This window comes from Pinus tabuliformis, chromosome 6 (genome assembly GCF_031772625.1).
Source record: "Pinus tabuliformis cultivar Carrire ecotype Pingquan chromosome 6, CPIR1, whole genome shotgun sequence".
Classification (NCBI taxonomy): Eukaryota; Viridiplantae; Streptophyta; class Pinopsida; order Pinales; family Pinaceae; genus Pinus; species Pinus tabuliformis.
The window spans coordinates 1,856,190,582-1,856,211,762 of NC_142292.1; positions in this window are offsets into that span (position 1 = coordinate 1,856,190,582).

Consider the following 21,181-nt stretch of genomic DNA (forward strand, 5'->3'; position numbering starts at 1 on the left):
TTATAACAACTCAAACATGCTTGTTGGTCTATGTCTTAGCTAGGCTTACAACACCCAAGTTTCTTCTATGAAACTCAAACACATCTTTTGCTAATGACTTCGTAAATATATCAGCCAATTGATCACTAGATTTACAAGGCTTCAAGTGAACTTATCTATTGCTCACAAGTTCTCTAATAAAGTGATATCTAGTATCAATATGCTTTCTCTTTTGATGAAACACACTATTATTGGATAGTTCAATCGTTGAGGTGTTGTCACAATATATTGATGTTGATCCTTGTTGTTTTTGTTTGAGTCCATCAAATACTCTTCTTAACCACACTGCTTGACATGTTGTTGATGTTGCTACTACATATTCTACTTTTACTGACGAAAGTGTCACAATGGGTTGCTTCTTAGATGCCCATGAAATCACACATGAACAAAGATGGAACACATAACTAGAAGTGCTCTTACTATCATCCAAACTACTTGTAAAATCACTATTTGTGTATCCAATCAAATCCTTCTTTTTTGTGCTTGCATACATTATGCCACAATCTCTAGTTCCTGCTATGTATCTTAGAATTCTTTTTCCTACACTCCAATGTGTGTCTTTTGGAGTCTCCATAAGTCTAGAAATAAAACTCACTCCTTGCATGATATCCGGCCTTGTAGCTGTGAGATGCATGAGGCTGCCAACCAATCTTTTTAATAGAGTTGGATTGACATATGACCCTTCATCATCCTTGCTTGAATTTTTACCTGTTGCAACTGGTGTAGGGTCAGGTTTGCAATTTTTAATCCTGAATATTTTCAACAAATCTTTGGCATATTTATTTTGAAAAATAAAAATTCATTTTTCAGATTGCTCAACTTCTATGCCAAGAAAATATTTTATGAGACCAAGTTCTGTCATCTCAAATTATTTCATCCTGGCTGCTTTAAATTCATCTAACTCAAAATCACCTGTAAAAATAATGTCAACAACATATAAGCAAACAATCAAAATATGTCCATGCTCATATACCTTTGTGCACAAGGTAGGTTCAATGTTACTTCTGCAAAATCCATTCTTGATCATGTAGCTGTCAATTCTTCTTTACCAAGCTCTAGGTGCTTGCTTCAATCCATAGAGTGCTTTCTTCAACCTGTAAACTTTCTCTTCGTTACCTTCAACTTCATATCCTGGAGGCTACTGCACATAAATTTCTTCTTTTAGAATTCCATTCAAGAAAGCTGATTTCACATCCATCTGATATACTTTCCACTTGTTGTGAGATTTTGTGGCTAGAAATTCTCTTACAGTATCCAATCTAGCTACCAGAGCAAACATTTCTCCAAAATCTATTCCCGGTTGTTGCGAGAATCCTTTTGCTACAAGTCTTCCTTTAAATCTGTCAATTTCACCTTTCTCATTCAACTTTGTATTGTATACCCACTTTACACCAATGAGATTTTTGTCCTTTGGTAAATCAATCAAATCCCATGTATCATTCTTTTCAATGGATTCAATTTCTTCATCCATGGCTTGCATCCAATTTTCATCTCTGATTGCTTATTCAAACGAAGAAGTTGGAATGACAACAATGAAAAATTTGAACTAACATCCAAATCATCATAAATATCTTTCAGACAACTCATCTTTCTCTTACCATTGCTTGATTTATCACCTGATTGATTGTTGGGAGAGTCTCAATCTATTGATCTGCTTGAAGATCCATGCTTCTATGAAAATCTTTAAGTCCTTGTTGGTGTGTCTCTGTTTGGTGTCTTCACTTGTGATTCTTGCTACTCCTTTTTTGCTACATCATCTTCTTCCAATAATGGCACTTGTGCATCAACTGTTTTGTCTATAGTTCCATTCCATGACTCTTGTTCTCTGCTAATTATGGTTGTCTTTATGACAGGGTTATACAATTTGTAAGCTTTTGGTTTCTCACTATAACCATTGAATATGCATTTTTCACTTTTATCATCGAAGTTGCCTCTTCGCTCCTTAGGAACATGTGCATAAGTGACACATCCAAATACTCTGAGATGAGATATGCTGCAAGACATACTTGACCATGCTTGTTCTGGTATTCTATTCATCACACTCTTTGTAGGAGATCTATTCATCACATAAATAGAACATGCAACTGTTTCTACTCAGTACTCATCAAACAAGTTTCTTCCTTTCAACATGCTTCTTTCCATATTCATAATGGTTCTGTTCTTTCTCTCTACTACACCATTATGTTGTTGTGTGTATCTAGTTGTAAAATGTCTTCTGATTCCATGTTGTTTACAATAATCATGGAATGCCTTTGAATCATATTCTCCACCACGATCTAACCTCAATACCTTGATCTGTCGATCACTTTGGTTCTCTACTAAGGCTTTGAATTATTTAAACCTTGCAAAAGTTTCAGACTTTTGCTTCAAGAAGTAAACCCAAGTCTTTCTTCTATAGTCATCAATGAAAGTGAGGAAGTAACTACTTCCACCAATCGACTGTGTCCTTATAGGTCCACACAAGTCTGTATGCACTTAGCTCAAGAGGTTGCTTTTCTCGGTGTGCAACTCCCTTTCATGGTGTTTCTTTCCCAAGATGCAACACTCACAAGTACTAGTAGGTTCTCTGATGGGAGGTAATCCTCTGACCATCTGTTTCTGCTGCATTAATATTAAACCAGAAAAGTGCAAGTGTCCAAACTGAAAGTGCCATAACCAATAATCATTAGAACATGCAACTGTAAAAGAACTGATCTGATCATTGTAATTCATAATTAGAGGAAAGAGTTTGTTCCTCATCATCTGCACCTTTGGTATCAGCTGCTTGCTTGGGGGATTGTCATATATAACACATCCTTGACCTTGAAAGATAACTCTGTATCCTTTCTGTGTCAATTGACCAACACTTATAAAATTATGTTTGAGACTAGGAACATAATATACCTTTGAGATTGTCTTCGGCCCCCCTTGCTTGGTCAGAATGTTGACCACTCCTTTTCCATCTACATCCACAGTCTTGTCAGTCCCCAAATTTACCTTTGTTTTCACAGATTGGTCCAAATTTGCAACCAAATTTGTGTTGCCTATCATGTGGTTATTGTAACCATTTTCCAATAGCCACGCATTATCAAAAGGTTCATGCATGGTATGTGATCTTATTTAGAGTATTATATTACTGTGCTAAGATCCTCCTTAGATTAGAAACAAAATGCTTTCATTGTGCTTAAGGATTCATGAATTTTTGCAAATGAAATGATGAGTTTTTATGTTAATTTTATGAGCAATTTAACATAAATAAGAGACTGAACAACAACATAAACATGTATAGAACATAATCAAAAACATATTACAATAGGAACATGATAAAGGATTTCACCCCTCCCGGGCTATGTCTCCTTGGTCCAGCTTCCAATGGCTTGGGCCTCTCTATTATGCTCAAAAGTGTAAAAATATGTGTTTACAATGCTCAAATGCTTCTGAAACCTACTTCAATCAATCAAGAATACTAAAAAATGGTACCCCAACCTTTTTTTGCTCCTCATTTCGTCAAAATATGCCTTAGTTACGACTTTTTCCATTCTTTCCACAATTTCCTCCTCCAAATCTGGCTAACTGTTAGTTAAATTCATTATCTGGAGTTAATTCTGGCAGTTTCGTCGAAATTGGTGGTCCTGTAAACTTCCCCGCCAACGAACCTGTCTATCTCACGGTTAAGGCCAAGTGATCATATGCAAGGTGGTTAGGTCTGGCAGTTAAGGCGATGGTTCCGGCTTGTGGCGGTAACATAACTGCTGCAGACGAGGTGGTCACATGGGAGGGTCACCGGCGGTTACGCTGGCGGTCTTCCCCCAACCTGGCGATCAATTCATACTAATACAAACCCACTTGCATTGATAGTTAAGAACCATCATGCAGGCACAATGGTAGGCCTTAGCACTCTGAAACGGGAGGTTGCGGGATCGAGCTCGGCCTCTGACCTATCTTGCCAACCAATATTTTAGCTGACCATTAGGAGGACACATGGTGGCCATAAACTATTGCAAATCACAATCAGTCGAAGCAGGGGTGATTCTCCATAACGGGTTGTTGTGCTGTGCGATATGCAATTGCAACTTGACTCTGCCACAACCAATTTTGTAAACGCACTTTATCCATGCAATGTGCGATTGTGATTTATCATAACCAAGCACATTTGTGATTTTTTAAAATTTTGTGAATATTACGAAATCAATGATGAATATTTTTCTTGTGTGGATTTCTTCCTCACCCTTGAAGATCGTGTTAATCGATGGTGTCATACCTTACCATATACTTCCATCCATTCTTTTCATCATTTCCTCAAGGATATTTATCAAGTCTTCGATAGGTATGGTTACCGAGATGTTCTTAAAATAATAAATCAACTAAGAATGAATCCTAATGAATCAGTTGAGGATTTCTCTGATCAATTCCTTCACCTTTGTTATGAATTTCCTGAAGAAGACACAAATTGGGATTTCTTTAAGTGAAATTTTGAGTGTTTGGTTCACATCTCTTTGCAGAGTGAATTTGTACCTCCTTATGTTTCTACTTCCCAAACTCTTGTAAATCATGAAACACCTCTAATTTCAGAGGAGGAATCTATGATTCCTTTTGCTCCTTGTCCTCCTCCCTTTTCAGTTCCATTGTGGGTGCCTCCTCATGATGATGCCAAAGTTGGGAATTCTAGAAATCAAATTCCTAATCCATATCTTCATCGTCCTCCCTCTTTTCATGATTCATCTCTAATGGAAGAAACCCTGTAATGGATCATGGAGCCTAGGGTGAAGGCTAATCCTTTCATTCCTCAAGATGACATTGGAACTCTTAACAACAATCTTGAATCTGGTTATGTTGAAAGTGTTACTTCGTCAAGGGACATCAGTCATCCTCTATCATCTACATGTCATGACTCTGTGTATCATGATTTTCTTGATCAATCTGCTCCACCAACTATGACTGAACATATGTCCAAATGGCATATAATACCGAACAAACCTATATCCATAGCATAAGTGGTTGATGAAAACCATCATAAGTAGTAGATGAGAACCTCTACGACATTCTGGCTTATGCTCTAATTTTAACCCAACTAAGGTGGTAATCAAGCCAATGTACCATGAGTGAGACCACTGAGTGGGGGGGTTTCATCACTGGTTCACCATATTAGAATCTGGTTGTGATGTTATCTATGTTGGTGTCTCATTGAACCTCCTCTTCTTGGTTCGATGAGCACTTTCTATTAGTGAAAAATCAATCTTATATAGGATTGACCTTTCCATAACCTATGCATCATAGGGGCTCATTGTTGCTTTCCATTAATAGCCATCCTCAAAGGATTGCCTACAACGATGGCTCAATGGTCCCAACCCAAATATTTTGATTGGAGATGTAATTGGAGGCCTTGGCAACAATGATCACTTCTCTGATGAGCACAATGACTATAGATATGCCAGTGGACTAATTGACATTGATGATCATGTTAAATGCTCGTAATTGATTATGATTGTTTCTTCCAAGAGACTGATATGGCAATGCAATTTCCCAGGTAAATTTCTAGGAATGCCACCGCTAGGAGGAGGCTTTATGTGTTTTTGATAATACGTTGGAAATACTGCTATCAACGCAAATCCCCAAAAAGAAAAACTTGTGGTATAATTTATATATTGATATCAATGTAATCATGGACCCCAAATAGAATAAAGAAAATTAATTCACCCTAAGGTTAAAGTAAAGAAACAAATTGGGAAGAAATCATAAATTTACCTATTAGAATGGAAAAGTTGTAATTTCCGTGACTTGTAAAGTGGACACAACACACAATTATGATAAGTAACAAAAATGATTCACATATACATATAACAGGATAATGTTTTAGATGTTTTGAGTTTAGTACACCCACTAATATTAATATTGGAAGCTTCAAATGAGATCGACGAAGATAAGCGACATATTATTTCCTATAACAGCCTAATTACTTGGGCTCACTGAGTAAATTCATTACATCTTATTGATCTGAAATGATCATATGTTAAATTGAAGTTGAATTGATTAATTCCATCAGTGAATTGAATGTTAACTTAAAGTGCTTTAACCATGAGAACTGCTTGAAAAGGAATGAATTGACGACATAATTGAAACAAAAGAAAGATGCAAACAAAAGTGGAAAGAAGAAAAGCCACAGCAATACCAGACAACAAGATTGATTATGGATTTCGTCCCTGATGGACTACGTCTCCGGGTCCACTTTCAAGATGGGCGCTTTCTTTATTAAGATTGAATCCGAGGAGATCAATTACACAGAAAATTAACCAAGTAGATTGTGCATGCAGACACTTTTGGTTACTGTCACAAGAAAGTTCTCTGAAATAGCTTTCCAACGCCTATCATGGTTCCCAATTCTAACTCCTAATGCTCATGTTACACTGAAAACAAAAACTGCCTATAACCTCCAGAAACTGCGTGCAAAACCCAAAACCACTCCCCCTTCTTCAAAGCACCAATTTGGCTTTATAGCCCTCCAGATACACTCTAACTCCCTCATGCTGAGTTTAGGAGTGAATACACTGAATGTAGGGTTCATATCCTTCGGTCTTGTCATTGAATGACACCTAGGGATAAGCTTACATGGTGGTTGCAATAATAAATTGCATAAAGCAAAATAACAAACCCAAAATAAACTTTAGGTTTGTCATAATCCGCTGGCAGTCAACTGACTGCACGGAGTTGGTTGACCACCCATGTGAATAGGTTGCGGTCTAGCCACAAAATGCCATAGTGACCCTTAGCCCCAGCGGTTCCATCTACTGGCGTGGTCTTCCCGCAACATGTGACAACTTCCGCTGATGGTTCCGTTCCCCACACGATTAGCTGCTACGATCAGTCTGACTGTTCATATGTCACAGGTTAACGCAACTCCGCCCAACGGTTCACTGATAGCTGTTGTAAACTCCGTGGTTTTGAAGCCTGTTACTATTTTCTACCCATCACATAGACATGGATATGGCTAAGGTTTGGAGCTGCGCCGATGCGGTGGTTACCCTGACGGTTCCCGTCCGCCCATGTGAACATAAATGCATTCTGACGCGGTTTAGGAAGTTACGGTTAGGGAGCTGTAATACATTGTAATGTTTAATTTATGTGGTTTATGTGTATTGCATGACCCGAATGGGTTTTATCTTAGGTTTTAATGTATTGAGATACATGGTTTAGGTATAGGTTAGGGTTTATGTGTATTAGGATGAATGACTTAGGTTTAGTGTACTTTAATGCATGGATTTAGGTTTTGTATTAGGGTTTAGGTCTAGGACTTAACAACATTTGTCCTAAAACCATTTTATACAGCAATTCACAATGTGACATACAAACCCTAAAGATGACAACCATGGATCATTCTTGACAACCCAAACCCTGGTGGAACTGACGATGAAGATGTCGACAACCAAATCCCAGTGGAATTGGTAACAAACACATGTCGATAACTAGGTACATATCCTTCACACCATGAAAACCATTGACATCACCAGACAACCTGAACCATAAACATGATTGTCAAAGCGGAAGACACCAAATACTGAATGCTGACGACGAAACTGGCGAAGTTGATAAAGTTCAAGACCTCATCGATTATAATCATTTGAAGACCACTTTGACTTTGAACCACTGAAGACTCCGCTCATGCTGGACTAACAAGATCCTCCTGGATCACTTATCAATGCTTATAGTTCCAAATAATTTTTCAAAAGGTTATTCTAAAGCTTTTGTTGGAATCAATTATGGGTGCACCTCTTTTTTCATACTTGGATGAAGAGATCATGGAATTGATGACTTTGATTACTTATATGACGATTGGATTGTCATTTCCATTATTGGCAATTGTTATAAACTTGTGACCATTGAGAAATTGCAAAGCACCAAATATGCAATTTTCCATTTGGGGGATGAGATTGTTATTCCCATTATTGGAAATTTTCCATTGTTGTGATCTTGTGACTTACAAAAAAATAAAAAAGCCTAAATCTTCACTTTATCTAGAGATATTGAAATAATTACGTCTCTGCATTCAAAACCATATCAGTGATTGGTGTTTGTGACACAACGTTTAATGCTAATTTAAATAGTTTCAACTCACAACCTCTGTGCCATCAGCCAACCGTCATTGAATTGTAGCCTCAAGAAAATATCCCTTGTACATATTGATGCTTAGGAAAGCAAAACAAAATGGAGACCAAGACTCCTACCTTCTAAAGTTATTCAACTCGAACAAAAAATTGGGCTCAATATCGCCAAGCTTTTCTAGCGGAGATGCACATTTTATCTCAATGCAGTAGTAAAGACCACCACCATTCGATCTTTTCCCTCATCGCTGAATTGACAACTTCCATATATGGATGTTGCTTAGATTTCCTTTTCCATTGCGAGTGAAATAAATGTAGAACTTCGTCCATAGCCAAATTTTTCCAATGGATCTCATTAGCAATGTTGTGAAAGGAAATGCGTCCAGATCCAACAAATCACTTGTTATGATATCACCATTTCCTTCTCAAGGGGCAGATCTATGAACATATTGAGGGTTTTTCTATCATATTGTAGGTGTACAAAGCTACAAGCTCCTGATTTAATTAATAGCTTGTACTGAGGGCCATGATTTTGATCATAAACATTAAACAACATGTTTTATTACTAACAAGCATACTACTAGTCCTCTAGTATGGTCTAATATTTTGATCCTAAGACTATACTTATAAGGTGTTACACGCATAGCTTTTAATAATGATGCTTATGATAATGTCAATACAATTATCCACGCCAAATCCTACCTATCCTTGAATTACTTCTAGTAGTTATCACGTCTGAAGCTTTGTTTGTGTGGAAAGGCAATGTGCAAAGCTTTCCGCTTTCCGCACAATGAAAGCTCCACACTATTCTAACCGTGAAATGGATTATTGTGAAGTTATGCTTAGTGGATTATTGTGTTTGAAATTATATTCAGAGGTAGAAAGACTTATATGGTTGTTGTAGGGAAAAGTATCCGACTCGGATGACCCTATCCCACTTTAAGGGTGATAGTTCCTTAGCAACAACTGTAAAACAAACTACTTAAGGTTTACTTCTTTATGAAAGCAAAAGAGAATGGAGAAATGCACTAACCGTTGCCTTGCGCTTAATGTCGAATCCAAACTCTTCTCTTTGGCCGCTTGCTCCTAGCTCCTTGTTCTTTTGCTTGCCCAGCTACAATGAGATCCTGCAAAATAACAAAGAAGGAAACTACAAGAGGCATGCAATCATAACTGGTTCATGGATTAGTGTAAACCAAACATGCAATCATCACAATATATTATTGAAACAAGAGCACATAGAAGAACCTCAATAGCTTTTATTAATGAAGAAGTAAAGGTTCTGAGAGTATTACAACCATTGAAGGCTCCAACCCAGCAACACCTCCCAGCAGAAAGAATTGCTCCTCTTCACCTCTCTCAAACAATCACCCAATAGCTCAATAGTGAAACCAACAGCATGTCATTACTTTGCACAAAATTCCAGCCCCCTGAGCTCATAGGAGAGAGCTCAATGAATTGAGAAAGGATGAGTCAGCTTGCAACTGATGTGTAGCTGCCTTGTGTCCTCTCTCTCTTCAGTTAATCTTTAGTTGATCTTCAGTTCTTGAGTCCACTTGGAGAACCTTGCTTCCACTTGGAGAAACAGAGCCTCTGACTCATCACAAGGCGAAATCCCTGATCCAAGTGTCATTTTTGGAAGATTCCAAAGCAATGACTCATTGTGCCACTTGTCCCATCCCACTCAGCGCAGGTGGCCTTTGTCCCACTTGCTTTGCAACGCAGGTACACCATGGAGCAACTGAGTTTCAGCGCAGAAACCTAGTGGAGCACCTGCTTTGATTTCAAGATTGCTTGTTTTTGAGTGTTTTCAGGTGGAGAACTGATCTGAGAGCTGTTGGTTTGTTGACCTTGTTCCTCTAGGGGTAGGAACATCATGTTTAGGGAACTTTGGATCCCTTGGATTATTGACAATTCACGTCTGTTGCTGTAAGGCACAAAATTGTCTATAACGGATGCCCCCTAAAGTATGAGGTCGATTATCGGGTGAAATGCTTTATTGAGAGGATCCGAAGTTCATTCAATCTGCTGAGAAGTGTCCTGTAATAAGATACAATACAATACATTATTTTTCATACATTTTCATGATCTAGCTGAGGCGGGCATTCCCATGCTCAGCTTTATAAATACATTTTGGTACATAGAACAGACGATCGTCTGATTGTAGACTGATAATTCTCTGCTGAAATTATCATCCTTTGAGAAGGATGATCATCTGCTGTAATGATGTACATATCAAATGTCTTTATGTCCTGAATATATATCGCAGCCCGGATGGATGAAACTAGATCTGGGGTCTTCAATCTCTTCCGATCTTCACTCGATGTACAAGTCGATCCATGTGAAAATTTCTTGAAGTCGAACATGGAAAGACATCGCTTGATTACCAGTCAATGATGTAAACCGTTAACAAGCGCGAGAGGAATCACCGATAAGGATGATGACCCTCAAGGTACGGCAGTACAATCCACATGGTGGGAATAAAGGACTTGGCGTCGATCACCATGCAAAATCTTCTGGTCGAAGGTCATTAATGTATACCTGTCGCCGGAAGTGAGAAACTTGCCATTGAGGCATGCAAGCTTCAAAGTACTGAAGGGGGTGTTCCTAGATCAACTCCTTGGATAATGAGCTGATGTCGACAAGGAGCGATCCGTCAAAGGAGGGCCTTAATGAATCCCACATCAGTGACACGGAACGGAGCTAGTGATTGTGATGAGGTGAAAACAAACTGTGATGTATGATTCAGGGTGGCGGTCATGAAGTGGATGAAGGATAATGTATGGCAGTGGATGGAACACGGTTGACTCTTTACAGAACCACATCTCTTGAACATATAACGACACTGATGTGATGGATTGGTAGCATTACCCCAATTGTGGATGGTGTGGCGAGGACCATGGTTATGAGACCGGTGAATGAAACAACCCAACCCGATGTGATACGGAGGACAAAGTGTCATGTTCAAGAGCGACTTGCTACCATTAATGCTGTGAGGTTCTCCCAATTTTTCCCCAGTCATTGCGGACCAGTACCTCTTTATTTTTGTCAAGCTTGAGGAGGATAACATATTCTTGTTCTATAACCTGCCCTTCGGGCAAGCCCATCGCTATGTTTTAACGAGCCTAGCGATAGGGAAACTCGTTCTCGTCTAAAGACAAGTTTGCCGCTATTTAATCATTTTAACGAGTCTAACGACAAGGAAAACTCGGTCCTTTTCATTTTTAGAGAGTCTGAAAAGGTACGAAAAGTTAACTCCAAAATTCCTTTTTCGTCTTCTAATCCCTTAAGTCCGAAAAAGTATAAAACCATACAGAAGGGATGAATTTTCGATTTCTTTAACGAGCCGAACAAAACAAGCGCTCGATCTTTTTGTGCAATAATCCCTCAGGTCCAAAAAGATTAAAATCTAGAGGAGGGATAGCTCTTCCGGTCCTTTTAACGAGCTGGAAGGCCAAAACTCGGCAAACTTTTCATATTTTACGAGTCAGTGAAAAGAGCTCAAAGAAGACTTGTCTTTTGAGGAACGAGTGATGAACAGGGATAGCAGCAGATTCCAGGTACAGGTTGGAATTCTCCAATCACGGCAGTGTCACAAGGATGGCTAAGTGAAATCACTCTTCGCAGCTGTTCCTCAAAATGGGTAAACACACATATGGAGGTGAACGATTGGCCAAATGAACGGATGGAGGTGATGGCATATAAACACGACCAAGGGCTTTTAATATGGCTTTCAAAGGTTACATTTCTCCAGGTTATTTACCGGTTCATTTTTTCTGGATGAGCTTGAACTGCTAGGGAAAGATTGCTCACAACTTGTGTTTATTTTTTAACGAGCATGAACTCTGTACAAAACTGCTCGATTCTTGCGTTTATTTTTTAACGAGCATGAACATTGCTAAAACTGCTCGATTATATGGTTTACTTTTGATTTTTTACCATAATTAGCTTCTCTTTTTCATTGATAGCACTGCATTTTCAAATTGCTGCAACAAACTAGTTAGAAATGAGTAATATTTACTTGAAAATGAGATTAACACATTAATATTTACCTTGAATTACGTAAGAAAGCAAATAAAAAGGGTTTTTACCTCTCATTTTACCATTTCATTTGCATTTTGCTTGTTGGAGCTTTGGAGGAGCCTCTTTCCCCTTGATTTTCATCAGCTGATTCCGGGAGATTCTGCGGACGATTTTCGGCGCCGTTTGGACCAGGTAGGAGCTAAACCTTAGCTCTTCATTTTCATGGTTTCATTTTCCTGTTTTATGCCTGTTTTGCTGTTCTATTGAGCCTCTGGGGTTTTTCCAGGGTGCCCTCTGATCAACGCAGGTTCTCCATTCGAAAACTGCGTTGGGATCCAAGCTGCTTGAAGGCAGCTTGTCCCCCAACGTAGGTAGTACACTGGGCACCTGCTTTGGGGCATAAAAGCAACAATTTTTTACAAATTTTGATGAAATTTTCGCCAGTTTTTCATCAATTTCAGGAGCTGACTCATTCTCTTGTTTGTCTTGCAGGGGTTCTTGAACAAGATGGCCCTAACATGGCGAGAACGAGAACATGAAGAATAAGATATGATTTCCATTCATGATCCTGTTACGATGGGCGCATTACGAGACTGTGGTTTACTGAAGTTTTTCCGTATCTCTAGCATGAGAGCACAGATTTCACTACTGCAGTACTTGCTTGATGCTTGGGATCCTGTTAACCAAGTATTCTAGATCAGGAACAAACCTATCCCATTGACTGTGACATATATTTACTTCTTGACTGGCTTGTCAAGGCAGGGTGCCCCTATTTCTTTATCAGGTACAGTTCAGGGGAATGATTCCGTGAGAGATTATGTCCGCCAGTATTGCAGGGAGGGGTCCCAGCCGAGCAGAGACGGCAAGGTGGTTATCCGTGATGTTACTAGCAGGCCTCTCAGGTCTATCCTGTATACTCTTGGTAGGATGGCCGGTAGCGCATCTTTACATGTTGCCAACAGGTCTCATATGCAGTATGCCTTGGAATGTGTCCAACCGAAGATCTTTTACTGGAGTGATGCAGTGCTTAGTCAGATGAAAAACCAATTGAACAAGGTGAAGGACGGGAAGCCGAAGAACTTTGGTTTTGGTTCGATTCTGACTGCCTTCGCCTTGGAGAAGATCCCTCTGATGCAACCTCAGTACATTGATCTCGGAGTGCCTTCTCCTACCGAGCCACGTATGCAGCGATGGGTCGATCACATGTCCAGACATGCAGGTCAATCCCAGATTTCTTTCAATGCTGCTTTCTTCAGGTGGTTCGATCGCCAGGAGATGTCTTTTTCCGAGTATCCATATGTTGGTATGGATTTCTGGGGTGATCCGGATATGGTACTGCCAGACGGTGCTCATGGGATGCTACTGGTAAGAACTTCAACCATATTATTGTTCATTGTTTTCATTTATAATGTTCTTGTGCATTATTCTATCAAGAATTTAATTGAACTCATGTATGCTTGCAGATGTCGATCCTGTTCGTCCGGCAGTTCGTCCGAGACCACCTGTTATTGCTCCGGCAGAGGAACCTGCTCGGAGGGTTATTATCCGTGATCTTAGCGATACTGAGAATCTTACAGCTGTGCAGGGGCAGGTTGAGAACCTTACCCGCGGTCTTCCGGATGTACAGATTGACGAGTTACCTTTACCGATGCAGCAGCATACTATCGGTGTGCCTAGACGATGGACCCGTCTTCTGCGCATGATAGCACAGACTGTGGCTTACTATCAGGAGCATCACTAGGCTAGGGTGCCCCCTAGCATTTTTGAGTTTTTCAGGTCATATGACCAATTTTGTCTTGGTTACAGAACATTATGTATGAACTTTATGGACAGCTTATATATATTTTGATTTTCGGGTCTTATTCTGGTTGATTTGGATGATTCATATGTACACTTTTTATGATGTGTCTTTTTATAAATGTTGCAAATGTCTATCTAACACATAGTTTGCCAATGAGTCAGTTAATGTGTTTAGATTTCTTGAAATATGTTGATATTGAATTGAATCAAATCGTCTTTCCAAGATCTTTACTCTTAGGAACATGCGATAAATAGCTGGGTTACGGACAGAATATATACCATTGAGTTGTAGTATTACGAGCTGTGAGTCTAGCCTGACAATTAGTCGGCGTATGCCTCGTGTAATGGCATCAGAGAGTAGTTCTATCAACGCGCTATACTCAGCGATGTTATTCGTTGATTGCCCAATACATACACCTCTGAAACTTACTAACTCGCCACTCGGATAAAAAATGGCCCATGCTGCGGAGGATAGGTTCCGCGAACTACGACTCGCTCCGTCGACATACCCAACACATGTCTCCATAAGGTTTGACATCTGCAACAAATGAAAAGGGGAATCACTCAACCAAAACAAGAACTTTGGCGAAAACAAAATACAACAAAAGCATGCAGGTTACTATTTAAGCATAGTAACGCTTGAGGTACAGCACGTTCCGGGGCTGCGCCAGTGGAATCCCGTCGTAATCTATTAACTCGTAGGCTCCTTTTTCTAACACTCTTTTAACAATATAGGGACCCATCCATAAGGAATTGAATTTACCTGCTCCTAATTTATCGGATTCTTGGTCATAAAGCAAGACCAAATCACCTTCTGAGAAGACACGGGGTTTGACATTTTTGTCGAACTGAGCCTTGACTCGTTTCTTATGGGCTTCGTTAGCCAAAGCGGCATCACGACGGGTTTCATCCAATTGGATTAATTCCAAGAAACGAGCCTCTTCTTCCGAAGTTCCGGGGAGGAGATCAATTGCGAGTTTAAGCAACGAAATTTCACACTGGATCGGTAAGACTGCTTCTAGACCGTACACCAATTGGAAAGGTGTGAAACCGGTCGCGTTTCTTACCGAGGTTCGGTAGGCCCACAAGGCTGCATACAGGATTAGGTGCCATTTTCTTTTATGAACTCCGATCATCCTCTGCAACATACGCTTCAGGACCTTGTTGATTGCTTCAACTTGTCCGTTGGCTTGTGGATAATACGGAGTAGAGCTGTCGTGAGATAGCCCTAGTTTGGCAGCTAATTCGACCATCATGTGATTACGGAAGTGCGATCCATGATCTGTAACTATAGCCTGGGGTACACCGAACCTGGCGACTACATGATTGAAAAAGAATAGGGCAGCTGTTTCACCAGTATTGTCCAATGTAGGCATCACCTCGGCCCATTTGGTAAAATAGTCAACTGCGACTATAATATACCCATGCCCCCTGGTCGAGGTGGGGTTACATTGCATGAAATCGATGCCCCATTTGGCGAAAGGCCCAACCGCAACTATTGGTTGCAGCGGTGCGGGTGGTCTTCTGGTTTTGCTATCAAAGATTTGGCAGGAATGACAACTTCGGACTGCGATTATGCAATCTTTGAACATTGTTGGCCAAAAATATCCTGCTCTTAATATCTTTTGGGCTGTAGTGAAACCTGATTGATGCCCCCCACACGCGCCTGAATGACACTCATTCAGGGCTTTTTCGGCTTCTTCATGGGTGAGACACCTCCTCAGAACGGTATCGATACCACGACGGTAAAGAGTATCACCGACGATCATGTAGTCTTTTGCTTGGTATCGTATACGTTTCTGTTCGGAGTGCGAGGTGTCAGGCCGAAACTTTTGGGTTTGGAGATAGATAATTATATCTCCATACCATTCATCGCTTGCAGATATCAGAAATAAAGTCTCGTCCACTATTGACTCCTTGGAAGCTTCGTCGTTGGACGATGATGGGAGATCGCATAATAATTCTGCGAATACCAGAGCTTTCTTTGACTTGGATTTCACAAATTCCAGATCAAACTCTTGAAGGATCGCTATCCATTTGGAATATTTGCCCCCCAGCAACTGTCGCGACAGTATATAAGTCATGGGGTTGCAATCTGACAGAATGATAGTTTTCCTAAAGAGGATATAATGTCGAAATCTCTGTACCGCTTGAACAGCAGCGAGCGCTAGCTTTTCAACGTAAGAATATTTACTTTCTGTATCATTTAAGTTTTTACTTAAATAATAGACAGGATGTTCAACTCCATCGACTTCTTGTACTAAAACCATCGCAATGGTTGTATCTGCCACAGCTAGGTACAGGTTAAAATCCCTAAGATAATCTGGGGCGTACATTAATGATGCTTTTACTAGAGACTCTTTCAAAGCGTCAAAGGAAGCTTGCGCAACCTGGTCCCAATCGAAGGGTACATCCTTTTTCAAAAGACGTGTATAACCTTTAGCAAGTTCTGCGTAATTTGGAATGAACCTCCTCAGAAAGTTTGCTTTCCCTTGGAGTTTCTGAATCTGAAGCAAATTCGAAGGTGGAGGCAAATTAATGATTGCTTGAACCTTACAGGGGTCGAGACGAATCCCATCTTTAGAGACTACAAAGCCAAGTAAACGACCAGAACCGACGCAAAACACACATTTGTGAGGGTTGAGTCTTATCTTGTAGTGTCGGCAACGTAGAAATATCGCTCTTAAATGTTGCGGATGATCAGTCCGCTTTCGCGAATGAGCCGGAAGATCGTCGAGATATGGTTGAACAATGCTCTTGATGTCATGGAAGGCGTAATCATAGCCCTCTGAAAAGTTTCCACTGCGTTCTTCAAGCCAAAGGGTAATTTTCGATAAGCGAACGTGCCCCACGGACATATAAATGCAGTCTTTGACTGGTCCTGTGGGCGGATATTTATTTGATTATACCCGGAAAATCCATCCATAAAGGAAAAGATTTCACATCCGGCGCATTCATCAATTATCTGGTCGATGAAGGGCGTAGGGTAGTTGTCCTTCGAACAAGCTTGGTTTACATCCCTATAATCGACGCACACTCTTATCATCCCTTGCTTTTTCATAACAGGGACAATATTCGATACCCAATCGGTTAGAGGAACCGGGTAGATGAATCCAGCATGGAGAAGTTTCTCAACTTCTGCTTTAATGGCAGCGGCTTTCTTAGGGTGCACCTGCCGAAGCCGTTTTCTTACTGGTTTGACATCAGGATACATTTTAATTTCATGTTCAACGATACTCGAGTCGATGCCTGGCATTTCATCATATGACCAAGCAAAGACATCTCTAAATTCGCGAAAGAGAGCGTTATATATTTTCAGTTCTGAAGGGGAACAACCTTTGCCAACATGAATATTCTCTACAACATCAGGTTTTGTCGAGATATTTATGGCTATAGTCTCTTCGATATTTGATAAGTTTCGCTCAGAATCCACCGTGTTTACAGTATTTGTTAGGAATTCAAAGACTAAAGGGTGGTAAAGATCTTTCTGAGTATCTTCTTCGTATTCTGGAAAAAGGGAACGATGGTGGTGATCATTCCATGGTTCCCCCTCAATCATCATTGATTGTAAGATTCCTTCGTCAGTCCCATGTACTCTCGACCAAGGATCTAATGGGGTACCATATTCTCTAGATCTATCTACCCAAACGCTCGACGAGCGTTGATTTGGGTTCGCCTCCCATGCATGAAACATTGATTGCTACAATATTTCAATGGGGCTTGGTGGCAAAACCATTGCATGATCCATAGAGACTCTGCCTTCTGTGACTTTCAAGGTGGATACCATATTGCATGTTGCTACAAATGGTACATTTCCTATACAAATAGGAGGTGGTAGCGCGAAAGTTCCCATCATAGTGGGGTCTTTCAACAGACCTACTCCAATGTCTTGAATCGATCGGTCGCTGCCATGGATCATGGGGACGCTTCCTGTAACTTGTGAACCATTAGGGAGGAAGTTTTGTTGATCGACGACCGTAATCCCTCCTTCAAAGGGGAATGCGATCTTCCTAAAATAAGTCGACACAACAGCTTGCATGGCATAAATCCATGGCCTTCCCAGTAGGATGTTATAGTCAAGATTGCCATCGATGACTTCAACATCTATTTCTACTGTTTTGCCCCCTAGTTCAACCTTCAGGTTACTAAGGATATCGTAAGGGGTATATATCCTTCCGTCGAATGCTTTTAATGTTGTCGATGATCGCGACAAGGTTGGAGATCCCAAAGTTTTCCAGCAACTCATCGACATAATACACGTCGATGCTCCTTCATCAATAATCGTTCTGTGAACTGTTTTGTTGAGGGCTTTCACTTGGACAAGGAAAGCTAGTTGAGCTGGTAATTGAGGATCATACCCTTTGTGATCAAAAGATACCAGATTGGAATCTTTAGGATCCACCCCACCAATTGCTGATAACAACGCCTGCCTTTGGGATGGGCAATGTTGTAGTACCTCAAGAGTCGACATAGCAGATGGCGATTGTGCCAAATCTTCTACTATGTTATAATGTTGTGCCGCTCTGGCACGAGGATTAAATGTCGACTTGTGTACTACTCCCTTTGGCGGTTTTATTGTTAATTCATGTGTGGGGGGTACAACTTCTGCCGAAGTTGTTGTCGAACTGCTAGGTTGATCTGTCCCTTTATCGTTTGACACCTGTGGATTCCTATAATCTTTGCTCCTTGTTGAAATCAAAGCATCATTTTGCTGTTACGAAATCGACAACATAAGTACTTGGGACGGGGAAGCGTTTCCACTATCAACCAGATTTTGACCTGGGTTAGGAAATCGATCACTTGACACAGTTGAGGTATGAGGACTTTTAAAGAACCTCTTTAACTCAGCTTTGAATGGGCAATCCTTAGTGTTGTGATCTTTGTCATCGCATATTTGACATGGAAACCGTTTCCTATTCCCAGGAGGGTTTGAAGAATTTTTCTTAGGAGATGACTCACCTTGTTTATTCTTCTTCCCTTTGTTTTGATTCTTCTTGCTTCCTGGTTGATTGGTTTCTTTGCCCTTATCTGTCGAGACGGCATCTACTTCCGAAGCAAGAACTTCTTCATGCGCATTTTGATTCGAATCCTTACGGGCCTTCTTTTGTTGGGTCTTTTTCGGATTCGTGTTTGCTGTGCCAATCACGCCATCACCGGCATGAGAGTCACTGTTTGATTTAGGAGGAGGAGGGATTGAAAACTCTGGTCTAGGGGCATCTGGTATTTTGTCATAGAGCGTGTCGGACTGAGTATATACTAAATCCAAGTATTGTGCACGAGCGATAACCTGCTCTTCTGTTACGACTCCTCCCTTTGCTACATCTTCCGTTATGGCCGGAAGTAACGACTTTATAAACCACTCAGCTAAAAGCTGATCAGGAACGTATGTTTTAACCATTCTTCGTCGACGTCGCCACTCATGTATATGATCTGATATATGAGTTGCGGTTGTCTGTTTGAAGTTAGTCAATATCTCTGTTCCTATTTCATACCTTATTGGTAATTGAAAGTGGGTCAAGAATGTCGTGGCAAGGGAGCCAAAACTGTCGAACGAAGCTCTAGGCAATTCTATATACCATTTTGCCGCTGGACCTGTCAATGTCCTCTGAAAGAGGCGAAGCCTTATCGAATCGTCATTTAAAGTGTTCGACGAACACCATAGATGAAATGTCATCACATGATTTGACAGGTCTTCACCTGGATTTCCATTGAATTTAGGAATGTTGGATGGAAGTTTGTGTGGAATCACTGGCCACCAAGGAGCGTAAGCAATTGGATCATTGGTCAACCGATGTAAATCAGGCAACTCTAAAGTCGCCACGAATGGTAACTGTTGATTCAAGTTAGGTGAAGCGTAACCATGATACGATGGAATCGCCTGAACAGTTGGTCTTTGCATACCAGCATAATGGAGTTGATGTTGGTATGATGAATACGGTTGATGGACTTGACCACTATAAAGTGATTGACTTTGACCATTTTGGATATATGGTTGTCCAGTATTCGCAAAGATTTGCTGTTCAGAACCTTGATATACTTGTTGGAATTGTGGCTGTTGGTATTGCACTATCCATGGTTGTGATACCATGGGTTGTTGCGCTACACTAACCATTGGACCAAGATGTGGGGTAGTTGTACCCGACTGTACTTGTGTTGCCCCACCAGTAGGCGATTGTGGTTGGGTTGCAAGGTCAAGGGGCTGTTGCATGAGAACCTGAGAAATCTGAGGTTGACATACAACAGGCATTGTTTGAACTTGCGACACGGTCACAATAGCCGGTGTAGTTGGGATGTTTGTCACAGGTACACACTGTTGCATAGAATATACAACTCTCGGTGGCTGGGATAGCATAGGTACCCAACTACTCGTTGCAATTCCGCCATAACTTGAATAAGGTTGAGAACTCTCGTATGGGTACCCTCCCGGAGGGGGTAATGAAAAAGCATACTGCCCCCCATACGGTAGCAATCCAGAACTCAAGGCAATTGATTGTCCTGGAGGACTGGATGGCCTAATTAGATTCCCAAAAGGGTTGATTTGATGAGTCTCACCATGAGAGTTACCAGACATTACTCTGGAACAAACAGGAACAGACCATACTGTCGAGATAGTCTCTTGGTGGACTCCTTCTAGCGACTGAGAGCTAGTTGGGACAGATGGTATGCCGACGAACATTGTTGGATTTGCAGCAGGTAATTCTGCCGTCGCCGTGTCATTCGACACAGTCCTAGATGTCGACGGTTGTTCAGTCATTTTTAGTCTATCCAATTGATCACCTAGTGATTCTACAGGAACTTCCACTAGTGATGGACAAACTTCTGTTGTAGCAGGAAATAGAGTGACCCCTACTCCAAATTGAATTGGAGTGGATACTTGCGGTTCCTCTATAATTTCCTCTATCGCAATCAGACCAGGTGGAAGAGGAAGACCGTCAGGTCCGTAAAAGATTTCCGGTGCCGAAGAAGGGGTTGTATCGACCGCGACAGATGTTTGAGGAACAAAACTCTCTGGACCGGTTACAGATGGAACTGGTTCAGTCATACAAGTATTTGCCCCCAGACTAGGATCAGTATTACTGTCTCTCTGTGGCGATCGAACTTCTTCTATGGAGGCAGGGTTTCCGGAAATGCTTGGAGTGACCAGAATCTCAGATGTTGTTGGAACACTTGTTCTAACTTTTAAAGGAGATTTTGAACTGGTTCGACGAGCTCGCTTTGTCCGGATTGTTTTCGATTCCGGAGAC